This window comes from Micropterus salmoides, unplaced genomic scaffold, assembly GCF_014851395.1.
Source record: "Micropterus salmoides isolate LMB-PRFRI ecotype aquatic unplaced genomic scaffold, ASM1485139v1 Ms_hic_scaffold_22, whole genome shotgun sequence".
Taxonomy (NCBI): Eukaryota; Metazoa; Chordata; class Actinopteri; order Centrarchiformes; family Centrarchidae; genus Micropterus; species Micropterus salmoides.
Genome location: NW_024041373.1, coordinates 22,856,498 through 22,872,111, shown reverse-complemented (window position 1 = coordinate 22,872,111; position 15,614 = coordinate 22,856,498). Strand labels below are relative to the sequence as shown.

At 38.9% G+C, this 15,614-nt stretch overlaps 1 long non-coding RNA gene across 1 annotated transcript; it reads right to left on the bottom strand.

Annotated features, from left to right (window-relative positions):
* Positions 1 to 2,747: 2,747 nt before the first annotated feature.
* Positions 2,748 to 3,306, bottom strand: LOC119917732. The gene is made up of 2 exons (XR_005447321.1): positions 3,248 to 3,306; positions 2,748 to 3,138 (listed from the first exon to the last, which is right to left on the bottom strand). It is a non-coding gene; the product is annotated as an uncharacterized LOC119917732 (long non-coding RNA).
* Positions 3,307 to 15,614: the final 12,308 nt, after the last annotated feature.

Sequence of the window (15,614 nt, the reverse complement as noted above, 5' to 3'; positions counted from 1 at the left end):
TGTGCAAAAAAAGTTCCTCCTCTCTCTCTTTAGACGGCTGTGGCTTTCTGAGAGAATCTGTGTGTGTGTGTGTGTGTGTGTGTGTGTCTGTGCACATACACTTTATGAGCCTGTTTTTGTCTTCTATCAAAGCATCTCTATACGTGAGCAGCACTGCAGTATCAGGCACAGTGTTGCAGCTCTTTGGCTCAGTGTTACATCAGCCATCAAACAGATATGCAGCTCTGTAGCAGTTCAGACCAATGTATATATCACCAGAGTCATTGAGGCAAACCAAGCCAAGCGCTCCAGAGTCAACCTAACAAATGCCATCTAAAGAGGGGACAAACCGCAAGACAACCAAAGTAAAAAGAATAAAACCAACTAAGGCAACCCACAGCAAAAGAAAGTGGTGAACTGTAAGAGAACAGACAGACACAATGAATTTAACTCAAACAAGTCCAAACTAACTTGATATGCTCTGGAGACCAGGCTGCTTGATGAGGCTAATCTGAGCAGTCCTGAGCAAATGTGGGTAGGATAAAACATGTCAGAGTAAACCAAACCAAACCACAAAACACCAAAACACCCACTGACAGAGAGCCCAAACATGATCCAATTTAAAACAGCCAAATAAAATAACCAATCTACTGACTGGCCAATTGACTTTCCAACAGTTTCATGCCGATCCATGCAGTAGAAGTGCTCCAACTGTGAATCACATAACATCTGATCCTCATACTTTGCAACTCCATATTTTTCTTATTGTCAACAAATTCCCCCAAAAGACAAAAAACACAACTATTAATTGAGTATTGTCTGTGACTAAAAGTAAGCTGCATTGGCCATGTCCACACAGTAAGTGAACCCACAGCAACTGTGTGGAGATGGCCGATGCAGCTTACTTTTAGTCAGTCCCAAAAACACTGGCCTCCTGTTATTAATACTCACTACAACACCAAATGTGTATCAATCTGTGCCTAAAAATAGTCCTCAACAAAAGCCTTATTTACTTCTGTTTGAGGTTTGTTTTCTAAAACTACAGTGCTGAGACATTTTATGTGAGTACTACTCATTTCTCCTCTTAAAAACTTTAACTTTATATTCACGGTTTATGTGTGTATATTCATATACCAAGGGATTTTGGAAAATTGGAGGAGAGGTGAAAAGTCACTATTAATTTGATTTGTAAATGTAAATGTAAATGCTCCGTACTTGTATAGCGCCTTTCTAGTCTTTTCGACCACTCAAAGCGCTTTTACACTACATCTAGTAATCTAGTAATATAATAGGGGAATGAGAGGTTAAATTTGGATTCATCTGATGTCTGTTTCATGAAAAAGTTAAGTTAAGGAAAAGTTCAAATTGTGTATCATCTCTATGAGACAACATGAAATCAATTTTCACATTACGTGAAGTTGGTGCCCATTGTGTCTGTAGGCTTGCAACTTACTGTAAAATGCAACACTGAGTTATTGGAAATGATAAATTGCATTTCACTGATACACATCCTGTACTGGCTCTTGTGCTCAACTTAACTTCCTGTTTACAGCTCCAACATCCCACAAACCCCTGCTCCTCTAATAGGAAATGCTACACACAGACCCAAAGCATGCAGGCAGCTGTAAGTAACATGGAATTTTTGCTTTCCTGTGTAACCTGTGAGACTGAAGTGTGGACATTTGCACAGGATCTTACTTTAGTTTGGGTGTGTGTGTGTTGAAAAAGCCTACAATGTGTGTACGCTCAAGCACATAGTATGACTGATATGTATGTCATATTGATACTGTTTTGTCATTTGAATGCTCCTTTTATAGGCTGAGACTCTTGTATAATCCTCAGGGCCCAGCTGTTCAAAAGTAATCTGATCGGACTTCGGCTACCAGATTGGATCAAATCTGGAAAATGGGTTGGGATTTTGAAATTGGATCAGATCACCTAATACAATCCTGGTTGTGATCTGGATCAAACCTTCAGTTTGTGTTGTTCAAAACTTTTTAGTAGAATTGGAATCCCCTTGATCCAAAAAATCAGGATGATCCTGATCCCAACATAAGGGTGGATTCAGGGTGGATTTCAGGGAACAAAATGTTGTAAAACATTTAAATTTTTCCAAATAATATAACATTTTATTATGTAGGAGTCTATTTGCACATTTATTTATATTATGTACTTGATTTGTTTAAACTTAACAGTGATAAAGTAGACATTACCTATAAGCCTTTCAGTACAGTAAAGGGGGGGGGGGGGGGGTCTGACTGTTTGAAGAAATTGAAAATGGAAAGAAAGGGTTGTGGTGTTTTATTGTACATTTTCTGTCTCTTCAAAAAAAAGTGACCCCCCTGCTGGCTGTTCTACTCGTTGGTCTTAATATAATCAACAGCGTTTTGACATATAGTCCCATTTAGAACACTGAAAATCCAGATTTGGTAATCCTGAAAAGTTTGTATCTGGATCAAGGTGATCCAATCCAATGATGGTTTCGGACAACTGGGCCCAGGATATGTAAGACCAACTGGATGGAAGTGAACATGTATGTTCTTGCTGTGTACTATATACTTGTTTAAGGCCCTGACGTGACATTTTTGACTCTTTGATAATGCTGTGTTCCTCTAGAGATTCCCCCTCCTGCCTTCATTTTTTTGTATGATAGGAGGAAGACCATGCGTGAATGCTGAAACAGGATCCTTTGTTTAACGAAAAACAGCTCATGGGGAATTTGCATGGTAGGAATTTTTTCACTTTACAAACACACAGGAACAAAATCATAGACAACTGCTTCAGTTATTTCTTTATCAGTAGACCTACCCGGGGTCATATTTGTCTGTGCTTTAGCTGCAGAAGAGCTGACATAAAAAGGATAATAGGGACCACAGAAGGAAAATTTCTGGTAAGATCTTAATGGACTTTAACTAATGCGAGATTGTGTGGTGTGTGGACAGAGAGGACCCAAATGCAGCACTCTGAGGGAAGGAGGTTTGAGGGACTGGAGTGGAGGGAGAGGAGGACGTCAGGGAAACACAGGCACGGGGAACCAAGGAGCCTGGGGGCCAGGGAGCTGGGGAACACTGGCGCCGAGGTAGCGAGGAGCGGTGGGAGGACAGGGAGGACGCCGTGGATGAGCCCAGCCGACTGAACAGAGGACGAGGGTGAGTGTACCTGGGAGGGAAACAGACAGAGAGACAGGGTTAGAGATAACAGAGACAAAGCACAGGGTAAATGTGAGAGTAAAACAAGAAACATGAGAGCCTGAATGTGGAGGTGGCACCGGGTATGGAGCAACGACGATCAAGCAAGGATGGTGTGGAGAACCGGGGTTGAAATAGAGGCAGGCATGAGGTGATTACTGGCAGGTGTGGCAGGCTGACGAGGTGGCTGATGAGATGCAGGTGCAGGTAGTTGGCTGGGCTCAGGAGCAGAGGGAGAGAGAGCACACAAGGGAGAAAACACAGGGAACAGAAAACCAAGGAAAAAAGCAGAATAAATGATAAAAAGGAGAAAAAACCAGGACACTCACGGTCAGCCGGGCTGCCACCACAACAATTGTTAATAGTTTGATTTGTGCTATTTAATTTACATTGCCCCACACTTTGGAAAATGTACCATGGATAGTTGATATTTAACTTTGTTTTGCAGTCTGGACTTTGATATTCTTGTTATATTTAGGATTTTGTACGTTTGAATTTCATCAGCTCTTTCGTGGTCTGAGTTTGTTCACAAAGTCACAAGTACATCTTCGTATCTTCCCGTTCTTACTACATATCCTGTGCCCTTTTGTTGTCAGTAAAAGTGACATGCAAGTGTGACAAATGTCATGTGAGTCTGTGAGGGCAAAAGGGCAAAATTGCTAACAAACAGATCAGGAAGTCAGTCAATTTATTTCTGATAAGTACTGAACTGTCACTTAGAAATGCTTTTTTCGATTTTAAACATGTCTTTTCACCAAACATTAAGAAAACAGCACTAAAATAGATTTATTTTTAAATGTCGATGTCACTAAACCATGTAGAAAATATTGGAAATCCAAATTAACAGTTTTGACTTTGCTCTGGGATGGTTGGCACTCAGCCCAGGCTGCTGCCTCTCTGCCCTCAGGGTTAATGACAGGTTTGTCTCACACAACATATAATCGCTGGCAGTTAGCAGAGCAAACACGTCATTCAGTGACTAACAGCAAGATTCAGTGTTATTCTGCCTCATGATATTCCCTCAAACAAACGAAGCTGTTATTGCCTTGTGGTTTAAGAAAAGTTAAATGACCCCTTTTAGGAACTTTTCAGGAGTTTGTATCCTGGTTAAGGATGAGGGTGTGCAGAGAAAGGGTTTGCTCATAGTTAAATTGAATCACTTGCATGGAAAGACTGTCAAAGCTGATTGTTGCATAACATCATGTCTCTGACTTATGCTCTTGTTAGTCGAACAGGGAACTGAATGCAGCCTACGTTTTTCCTAATGTGTCGTAGCTGTAACTAACATTGAAGCCATTAAGCCAACATTAACACTGAAGTCATGTTTTTAGAATTTGTCCTGGGATTTTGGTGGTTTTAGCAACCTGAAGGAAGTTTATAGGTGGGGCTACCAGCAGAGTTTCAGGAGCAGGACCACACATCGATGATGTCACTCCCGGCTTTCCGAAAATACCCACACAACGCACTCCCTCTTCTTCACTCTTGCATTCCGCACCCCTCCCGCCCACCCCTTTCTCTGTCCAGTCTTCTCATCTCCTTCCTCTACATAGGGTTATAGCTCCCCACAACGCTTTTGAGTGTCTATTCAGCTACTTCAAGCATCATACATATTCTGTTTGTTTATCAATAAATCATTTAATCGTATCTGTTGATTGTGGTCCTTGCTAGTGAATCTACAGTTAAAAGCTACACATCATTGGGGCAGATTCTAGTATTTCCAGACTCAATAGATTTGTGACTACATTTAGGTTAACAAAAATGAATAAAGAATTTAGTGTTTCCCTACCACAGCTGTAATTGTGGTAGTGAAACACTAAATTGGATAACTAGGGAAAAAGTATGGAGAGAGATTTGAAACAGAATTCATAATTTCATTTTAAATAAAACATACATGACAACAAACATGGCAGTAAGCAACTAAATTTAAAAAAAAAGGTCGCATTGGTCATACTTCAATCATGACCTCAGTAAAAATCCTGTTTACAGCCCTGATAGTAACGCACTGACTATTGTTCCAGACAAGAGGTGTTGTTGCTCTTATAGCTGCAAACTAGTGCAGCTGTTTAGGTGATTCTCATGTGGTATTGAAAGCATGGGTTAAAATGTGCATTTAATGGTAAAAAATCCACCCCATGTTGCATTGATAACTTTGGCTAACACAGAGTGCAATGGCTTCTGTTAGGTTTCCACCATGGATTGGTTACTTTAACCTCCATTACACCCTTTTAATTTGACTAAATGCTATAAAATGATTCTGTAATTCATGTCACACCATAAGAAGGACACATGTTTCAACAGAAAGACACTGCAAACTGTTGCAAAGGTTTTGCATTGAAAGCACCCCTGATGTATGAAGCCTTTCCAGTCAAAATGCACATATTTCAGAGATTCTTTAAAGGGGCTATAAGTACTTTCTTCAATGAAACAAATCACTTTTTTATTGCTTGTGGGTGAAGGGCTTGTAACCTCACACAAAAACTATCCACACATTTTTCTGTTACCTCTGAAGGCCAGTATGCCTATTCCGATGTGAAGACTCGATAATGATACAAGACAGGGGCAGCAAGCTACTTTACGTTAGCATGGATCTGCTGATGTTTGCTTCGTAACGTTTAATTTAGATTTATTGTTGTTATAAGAATACTCAGGTACACAGCTTCTTCACCCGTCTTAGTTGGTGTAACTTAGATGACCGACATACAATAATGCAACATAACTTGCAGGACAACACCACAGTGAAAGACCTGTCCACTACAGTAATGTTACTTACTGCGGTCTAACTGTTATAAAGTGTGGCAACAATCTCACCCCAACCGGTCGAGGCAGATGGCCGCCCACCCTGAGCCATGGTTCTGCTCAAGGTTTCTGCCTCTTAAAAGGAAGTTTTCCTTGCCTCTGTCGCCTAGTGCTTGCTCTTGGTGGGAACTGTTGAGCTTCTGTAAATAGCATCATAGAGTATGGTCTAGACCTGCTCTTTTATGAAAAGCGCTGTGAGATAACTGTTGTTGTGATTTGGCGCTATATAAATAAAATTTAATTTAATTTATAATATTCAGTTCAGCTCACCAACCATTTTTGTTATCATCCAATACATTTAGCCATGCTGACATTGCTGAGCTTCTCTGGTGAAAGATAAACAAATAGTTATTGGTAGGCGAACTAACACCGACATATCATGCCAGCTAAATGCAGTTAGTGTAAAGCCGTCATGCAGTGAGCATGGATTAGTTCAACCTCAAGCTGATAAAACTAATACTGTAACGTTGAAATAGGAGTTTATGTGAGCAATGTGAAGCTGTCTCCCGATGTGTCGGTCTTTGTGTCGGATTCTGCTTGCTCATGAGTTCAAGCACGCACACACCTGGTTGTAATCGAAAACCTGCACCGCTAGTGGCTGCTAAAAGCTACATATAGCCCCTTTAATGAAGAAGAGCCAAACAAGATCAAGTCTAGCTGTGATACATTTACTGGTTTATCTGAAACACATTTTAGAATCAAATAACTTTAGTGAAATAACTCTACCACAAAAAATACAATTTTCTCTATAGTAATTTTAAATCACATCATGAAAAGTAACAAGTATCCTTTAACAAGAAATTAAAAAAACTAAAAACAAAATTAAAAACATTAGAATAGATTCACACTACACTTGAGGCTGTGGTGCGGTGTTGAGCTGAGTACTCTGCTATAACTGCGGATACGTAGATAATATACTTTAAGTACAAGTATCATCGGGAAAAAATATATCTAATACTTATACATTGCTCTGAGGCTGTTATGTAAATAGTGTTCTAATAAATACAGTGACTTCTGATCACCCTGTATCATTTTCAGGTTTAAATGAACAACTTCCATTTAATTATTCGTTTTCTGTTTAATCCCCCACATCTGTTTAAGCAACGCCCATTCCAAGTATGGAGTTGGTCGAACAGGTACAGATAATGGTGTACTATATCATCCCTAACATTAAGGTTTTCCGGACTTCCTGTTCCCTTGCCATGTGCCTCATCAAGCCACTCTGGAATATTTCATCAGCCGTTTGCCTCACTGTAAAACTATAAAGCAGGCTCATAGACAAATATATCTAATCTCTGTGAAGCTGGTGAAAGACCTTTTAAACCCCACTTAAGTTAAAAATCAGGTGCTGTTGCAGAAACTCTACCACAGGTTTCAGAATCAAAAGGTTTCACATCTTCAAAAACAAAGATATCAAAGCTGCTCCAACACCTCGGGCAACTAAACAGCTTCACACTCCTGAAATTGATTTTTCTCACTGAACTCCGGGGAAAATGATGTGATACACCTGACTAAAATGAAAAGTCCAATGGCTTGTGCACCAACCCTGATAAGATTTTCATTTTCTGCTTTTATCTATTTTAGATATACGTTGTTGCTTTGAGGGTCTGTGTTGCAGATCATTGCGTATTGTTGTGCCTGTTGTCTTGTTTTTGTGTTTTTGCATCGCATTAGGTTGCTTTGTGTTACGCTATATTGTGCAGTGCTGCAATACAGATGGAAATAATTACAGAAACGGTGTCAATCACTGCTGTTGCACCTAAATTCAAGCTATGTTTACACGACACACAGCACAGCTCAGCCTGTGAAAACAGTTTATTGTCTTCTGTTGTTCTGGAGGAGCGTTCCAAGGTCTGAAAAAATCTCAGCTTGTATTTGGACTACAAATATACAAGCCTTGGTCACACTCTGTGGGTGTGGAGTTGTGAAACACATGGAGGGAGGTTCTGCTCAAATACCCTGTTGTGTTGCATTATGGGAAGTGTAGGATTCAGTGTCTCTATCAAAATCTGTCTTTTCTTTTAAAGGCAGTTCAATACTAATTCACTGTCAAAGTGCCCCTTTTAAATATCTTTTAGGAAAAGCTTGGTAAGCATGTTTTTGCTGTGTACTCATCTAGATCAGTAAGTCAGTGAGTGAATCAGTCAATTGGTGGAATAACTTTACACGGATAGGAAACAGGAAGACACTGACTCGGATCAAACAGACTACACTCTGCGTAAATATGAATCTATTAAAATAATCAAGTCACATATTTACCTGCGATGGACTGGCGACCTGTCCAGGGTGTACACCGCCTTTCGCCCAATGTCAGCTGGGATTGGCTCCAGTCCCCCCGCAACCCTGTACACAGGATAAGCGGTTGACGATGGATGGATGGATGAAGTCACATATTTATTAGAAAATAGATGCACTAAGACAGTCAGAGCAAATCTTTACCAGCCTTTAAAATCACCGCCATGAATGAGTCACACATGTTCTTCTAACTGTAATTTCCAGCAGGTACCGGTCTTATTAATTATGATTGTACTCGGTTGAGAGCAAAAGAGGAAGCTGTGTGATGTTGTTGTAGAGCCACTTTGTCCACAGAGGGAGGAGGTTGTGGTGGTTTGATGGGCCAACAGAGCGTCATCCTTTGACACAGGAGCTCTCTCTTTACTTCCTGTTTTTGCTCTGACTGCAGTCAATGTTGGTGTATGGTGTATTTTAAATATTCCCCATTGTTCACCAACCCTAACCAAATAGTTATTAGTTTATCCATGACAACAAAGTCTCCTAATCTTAACAAAGTGATCATTTTAGCCCAAACCACAATGTTTCTTTAACCAAGTGGTTTTTGTGCCTAAACTCAACCGTAAAGATCCTCTCGAGACTTGTGTCTATTAGAGAAAGATTCTCTTTAAATGAAGTACTTTTTTCATAACGTTTGAAAGTAAATCTACTCCTTACTTCCTAATTTAAAAATCAGAATCTAATATGTAGTGATGGTTAATTTCAAAAGCTCTAACAAGGTGTTTCTTTCCTACTTTACATCCATGAAGTCTATTCTCAGTGTTTGTCACCGGAGGCTTCAAGTTTCCCCTTCCCCGCTGTCTAGCTTGGATCCCCTGGAAGAGACATGAGCTGCCCAGAAAGCCTCATTTGAGAAATTTAGGGGGAGCTCTAAAATATCTTTTTCTGTAAATGTATATTTTCCTGTATATTTAGGTTAATAAAAATGTCAGATCATTTGTGTCTAATAAACACAGTGCTGTCTATTCCTGCTGTGGTCATCATGCATGGGGGGTGCACTGAGCACACGCGTGTTGGGTTTTGAGTGAACATCTTCTGGATAACAAGTGAATGCTACGGAGAGTGCTATATGAAGGACAATTTTTCCTAAACAGTAGTTTTATTCAGGCTCTTAGTTTTATATAACATATATGGGCAAGGATGTATCATTTTTTATGTATTTATAGAATATTTTTACATGTAGGTGGACCCTCCCACCCCTGAAAAATAGGACTCTCCCAAAATCCACGATGTTATTGTGAAGATCAAACATTGAGTTAAGTAACAATAAGGAAAAACAATTTTTGAGTCAACGGGGATCTTAACCAGCTGTGAGATCAGAAAATGGTTTTAGTTTTGCTGTAGTGCTTTGTAGATGTTTTTGAAGGCACTGACAAGTAATGTCATCCTGCTGACAGGGCCATCAGATCAGAGAATGTTGTGTCATTATGACTTGTTAGTTATTTATAATGCACCTATAGTTTGTAGGGCAAACTAAATTAGATTAGTCACTCCTGCATCACAAACATACTGGAAATTTTAAAAAAGGAGCTTTACAAAGAGAAAACAGAACTAAACAGGAAAAGTTAACCAAAGTGAGAAATACATGTTGCTAATGCTCACCTCTTAGATACCTTGATTTCCCAGAAAAAGAAACCAGTCCAAATGAGGAAGTGGTGTTTATCACGTTGTAAGATGATTCATCAGAATTCAGTTCGTGACTTAACCACAAACTGAGGTAACTGGGCTTACTCGTGTAAATGTAAGTAAATCTTTTCTGAGAAAACAGTTCCAAATATACAGTAAATATGTCAAAACATCTGTAAAAACAATACTGCAGGCATCCCTGGTTTCATGCATATTTGGGACATGACATGTACATACCATCTGCTGTCACTGTGTAACTCTACTGTAGAGGATGAGGGGGAAGGTCAGCAGCATTTGACTCACGTAGCTCATGGCATGATGGATAAAGACTCATTTTTGATTATTAGAAGGAATGCATTTTTAAAATGTTAGCATTGAACCTTAAAAAAAATGCTGACATTGAATGTGAACCATGGTTTTGGCAGAATCATCCAATATTAAAGGTCCAATATTATGCTAATTTTAAGGTTCATATTTTTACTTGGGTGTCTAGAAAATGTTTAAATGCTTTAACACTAGAACCAAATACAACATTCAACCCTGCAAGAGATATTCATCTTTTATCTAAATTTAGTCTCCTCGCCTCTCTTAGTCCTGCACTTGCACTCGCCGTAACAAAGTTTTGGTTAATAACTTGTTTTAGTTAGCCTACACTATGGGAAAATGAGACATGTAAACAAACAAACCCATTAAGTAGAGAGTAAATCCAAAGGCAGAGTGAGTTGTGGGCAGACTAACTACAGCTGTCATGTATTGTGCTGGTTTTCTCTCAGGCTGTGACATGCACTGACATATCTCTACTTCTATGGCGCTGACACTGTTTTCTCCATGTAGATGTTTTATTCTGGCCAGAGAGTGTATCAAAATCTGGGAATATACATTTAATTTTCTTTATATGTGCTGCAGTGTAGCAGGAAATGTTGCTCTGTCTCCACCTGTGGACAGAGCTGACACAGCCTGTCTCTCTGGGCAGTCAGGTCTGGCAGTCAGGTCTGCCAGTCAGTCAGGTCAAGAGTCTGTACATAGTTAAAGTCTTCCTCCGTTTCTCTCTCATACATGCACACACAAACAGTGACTCACACACACACCCAAGAGCACCGTTCTCTCTCCTTTATCCGATTCTCTATCGATCTATCGATTGGCTCCTGATATGACAGCCTGCTTATCAAAACACGTCTAAACAAAGGGTATTTCTATTCTGTGAGGGGGTAAAAGTGACCCATCTGCTGTTCAAGGTATTAATGATTGTATTATTTTTCCTTTTTATCCCACACCCCACAAACTTGCACATAAATTCAAATACAGAGTCATCCTTGACATCAAGAATTGAGCCAAATTCAAACAACATGTTTGCACACACATTTACTGAAAGAAAAAGGATTTTTTTTCCTCACAGTTTGGTGTTGTTAGACACACTGGGACACACATTTATGTTGAAAAATAATGGAAAAAGGATAATGCATAATGTGAACCTTTCACATTTACTAAATGCTTGTGCTTAAGTTTTGCACTAGTAAAATGGGGGAAAGAAAATTTGGCCTCATGTAATATGTATTTAAATGTGTTCCTATTTAGAGTCACAGATGGGAGGAAGGAATTCAAATGCATACAAATAACCACTGCACCTGAGTCATCATTGCTGAAACAATTGTGTCTTAATTTCAACACCTGGGAAAAGCAGGTGTAAAACATGGCAATGTTTGGTATGAAAAACAATAAATTGTGTAATTTTTCTACATATATGATTTAACAGTAACAGCAAGTACTACAGTAATACAATCATCCCTGCCCCTCCCCCACATTGACAGCCAAATAAATACATTTAAAACAAAAAGATGCTATTTTGCTGTTATAGCAGACATGGTTGTGTCATTTTGGAGTTGTTTTGATGTGGATGCAGAGTCTCACAGTCAGGTCAGCCGCATTTAATGGCCCCCTGGATGGTCATGGAAAATCTGTGTCACTGAGGCAAACAATGTATGGTTGTACTAATGTCAGGAGAGTCTCTTTCTTTGTCTGCAAGTCTCTCTGTGTCTCTCTCTATCTATGTATCTCTTATTCTCTTTGTCTTTTTTAAACAACCTATGAATTCTTGACATGATCAAAATTATTGTCTTTCTGGTTTTGTCTCTCTGTTTTCATGAATGAGCCTATTGCCACCATGGCATATGTGTGACATGAGACTGATTCATGCAACAGGTAGCATGAAGCAGTAGATCAGGAGATTATTCTTAAGAGATGAGAGAGCCTAAAATACACGAAGACAAAAGTAAGAAAAAGACATGAAAATCTGTGATGTTCAGTTGAAGTTGCCTTGATGATTAAAACTGTTTTTACACATACGCATGCAGAATTGAATACACTTGGCCCTCTCTTGACTCCTAGCCCATCTAAAATTTTCAGGTACTTTCCATAAGGATCTGTCCCCATTTACCGGTAATCACACCATACTGAAAGCGCCGCCTTCATTTCTTTGTACACCAATGAGAGAGCTCTTTGCCTCATAAGGTGAAGGTAATAAGTGAACTCTGTTGGGAGTGTAAGGTGGTAGTTGGTTCTTGATAGAGTTCCTCCTCTAACTTACAGAAGTTCCTTGAGGAAGCTCAGAGCATTAAGGCAAAACACTTTTGTTTACATTATCATTTATGTGTGATCCACAGTAACGACAGATTAATGTACTGGCATCTGTTAATCTATGGAGAGAAGATCATTCTATGCGACTGCCCTTCCCTCATCACTACCATTTTAAAAAATAGTTTTTGATTCAATATATGACACATTCTTTTCAATTAAACTACCCAACAATAATTAAAGTATTTCAAATTAGCTGCACCGTGACAGGTATGTCATTAAAATGCTTGCACATTTATGCAACAACTATACCTTATAGTATTGTATCTATTGTGTATTCTGTATCTCTTACCTTTAATTGTTTTGAGTCAGACCGTTTTAGTAACTTTTACTATCTCACATTGTGTACACCAAGGTAATTTCCTGTCCCATCTGAAAGTACCTGGCAGCTAAGAAGTTTCTGATTTCCATTCAACTAGCAGGAACTAAACTGCCTGCTTTAAAACATGCACACACTTGAATTATCTTACTTGATTTATTTTACATTTTATGAATTGTTAATTGACCAGAGCACCAATAATTCATCATACCAAATGTTGATAATGGGAAAAGTGAGACTGTGTGGTAAAACAGCAACTTCCCAGATATGGTGTCTCATGCTCACAGTATGCGTGAAGCTGTGACACGGTATTCCTTAGAACGTGTCCTCTTTTGTGAACTCTTTCTTACTTTTACTTTCTGTAGGCGGTGAATTTTCTGTGTAGCAGAGATGTTTAGAACAGCAAAAGCTTCAATAATTTCACGACCTGTATGCTTTGTCTTTAAATAGTATCCTTGAACTAAATAAAACAAATATAATATATAAATAATAGTAAGCACATATCACATACCATGCACATGGATCAGTTCTGAATCAGAAATACCAGTTTGGGGAATTAAAGCAGCCACGGGCAACTCTGCATGTTGCTCAAAATGGTAATCTGACGGTAATTATCAAACTGGTCTTTGATTCTTTATATAAAAGACCATCTGTCGTACTGTGTGAGGTAACAAGTCCAGTTTTCTCTGAATGTACAGTAGCACATATTCTTTAGTAGACAGTGTCTGATTACTCAGTTTATTACTTCCACTGGGTGGAGAGACCATCCCTAACAAACACAATGAATACATCTCACTGATCAGGGATGGGCCACATGTTTACTGCTGAGACTGCATTTTTGTATCCAATATGTAGCACCAGCACTTTAAAGTTGATCTGTTATCTTAACATTTTGGTAGGCGTAAGGATAGCTTCTCTGTGGCTAACTGAGGAGAGGAAACTATTAGAGTTCATGTTAACAAAAGCCTGTGAATTTTGCTTGGCAATTAGTGAATATGAATCTGGGATGTTATATCTATTCTCTTTAAGCTGCTGAAGTGTTTTAATTTTGATAATTTTTTTATACAACCGTTTTTGTCATTGAGGGTTGACATTTGAGGGTTAATATGTTTCTGTGTGTGCAGATTGAAGATGTATGCATTTATGTCAGCTGGACTGTTCCACACACCATACTCAACAAATAAACCTGACCTAAAAGAAAGACGGCACGTGGACGGGCAGTTCATTGGAGGGGCCTCCCTTTTGAATTACAGAGGTAGCTTAAACAGTCAAACTAAGTCTGATCTTGGATGAGGATTTTCCTCAACCTGGTAACCCCTTATTATGTTATTGGTGGCTTCTAAGTGATCTTTAAAGCATTATTAAATTCTTTATTCACTTTTGATAAAGTTTTTAATGTTCTTATTCAAATAACAGGAATGAACTGCCTGCTCTAAAACATGCGTAATCATTCTGTACTGTGTGTACCTTAAGTTTAAGCAGTTATCTGCGAGATTCTTCCCCTCTTTACTTCCTGTCTGTCTGCACTGGATATATATCTGGAAATGTCCTGTCATACTCGTCACACTGCACTGTGTGTGTGGTATTGTCTGTCACTTCCTTAGAATTTCTCTCAGGGAACTTTCATTTTCGGTAGGCGTTGTTTTTTCTGTTGTCTGCTCAGCTATGGTGGATGATGCTAATGCAACTGTACCCATTTCTTCTTCTCTTCGCTCCAAATTAAAACTAAATTTTGAACACACAAATAGAACAATTTGAAAAACCTTTATTCTTAAAGGAAAAGTTCAGCATTTTGGGAAATACATTTGCTTTGAATGATACCACTCCCATTTCTGTGTGGTAAATATAACATCCAGCAGCCTAGCTAGATTAGCTTAGCTCAACCCAAAGAATGGAAACAGGGGGAAACAGCTAGCCTGCCTCTGTCCACAGCAGCATATCAACACACCTTAATCTCACTATTAATCTCATTTGTTTAATCCTTACAACAACAACAAAAAAATGTTTTTTTTGATTACTTGGCAAGGTAGATTAGGGAATCTGAACCAGGCTTTTTACGCTTCAAATCTATTTCTGTTTAAATCTTTAGCCAGTCACCAACCATTTTCAAAAAGGGCTCTTACAGGTGGCCTTCTACAACCACAAACTGGCTTGAATTTATATTTCTGTTGTGATCAGAAAATGTCTGGTTTGCTGTAGTTTTATCTCTGCAGAAAGAAGGAGCTTCTTTATGAGTTGTAATATTACCAGGTTAGTTTTACCACCAAGCTTTAAGTGACTGAAATGAATGAAAGGCAACGTGTAGTTGAAATCATTGCTAACGTTAGCAAACTTCACTAAGCTTCCCTATTCTGAGAGGAATACAAATGTCATAGGATATACAGTATGATGTGATCAGTAGGGAACCACAGAAGTTGACAGTGCATCTCACAGTACAACCTTGTCTCCAAACTACATTAAATACAACAAATTTTCAACTAAAGTTCGACCTTCTTGTACTACAGTGGTTGGGATGGTGGCAGTACAACAACTTTGAGACCAGCATTTGCATCCTGAGTCCTGCATGTAGAAGCACTTTGGTGAGTAAAAGATGGTGGTTTTGGTTTAAAGTCCAATTAACATTTAGTCATCCCTTTTTTGCAGTCTCAGTAATGATAATCTGTTTTTTAAATGTATTAATCATTTTTTGTATCAGAGGAAGGAAAAAAAGGTCTTCATGGAAATTCTAATATTCATTTTTGCTTTAGCCAGCTGAAAGGACGTGTTGATGTCTTGTTTGATTG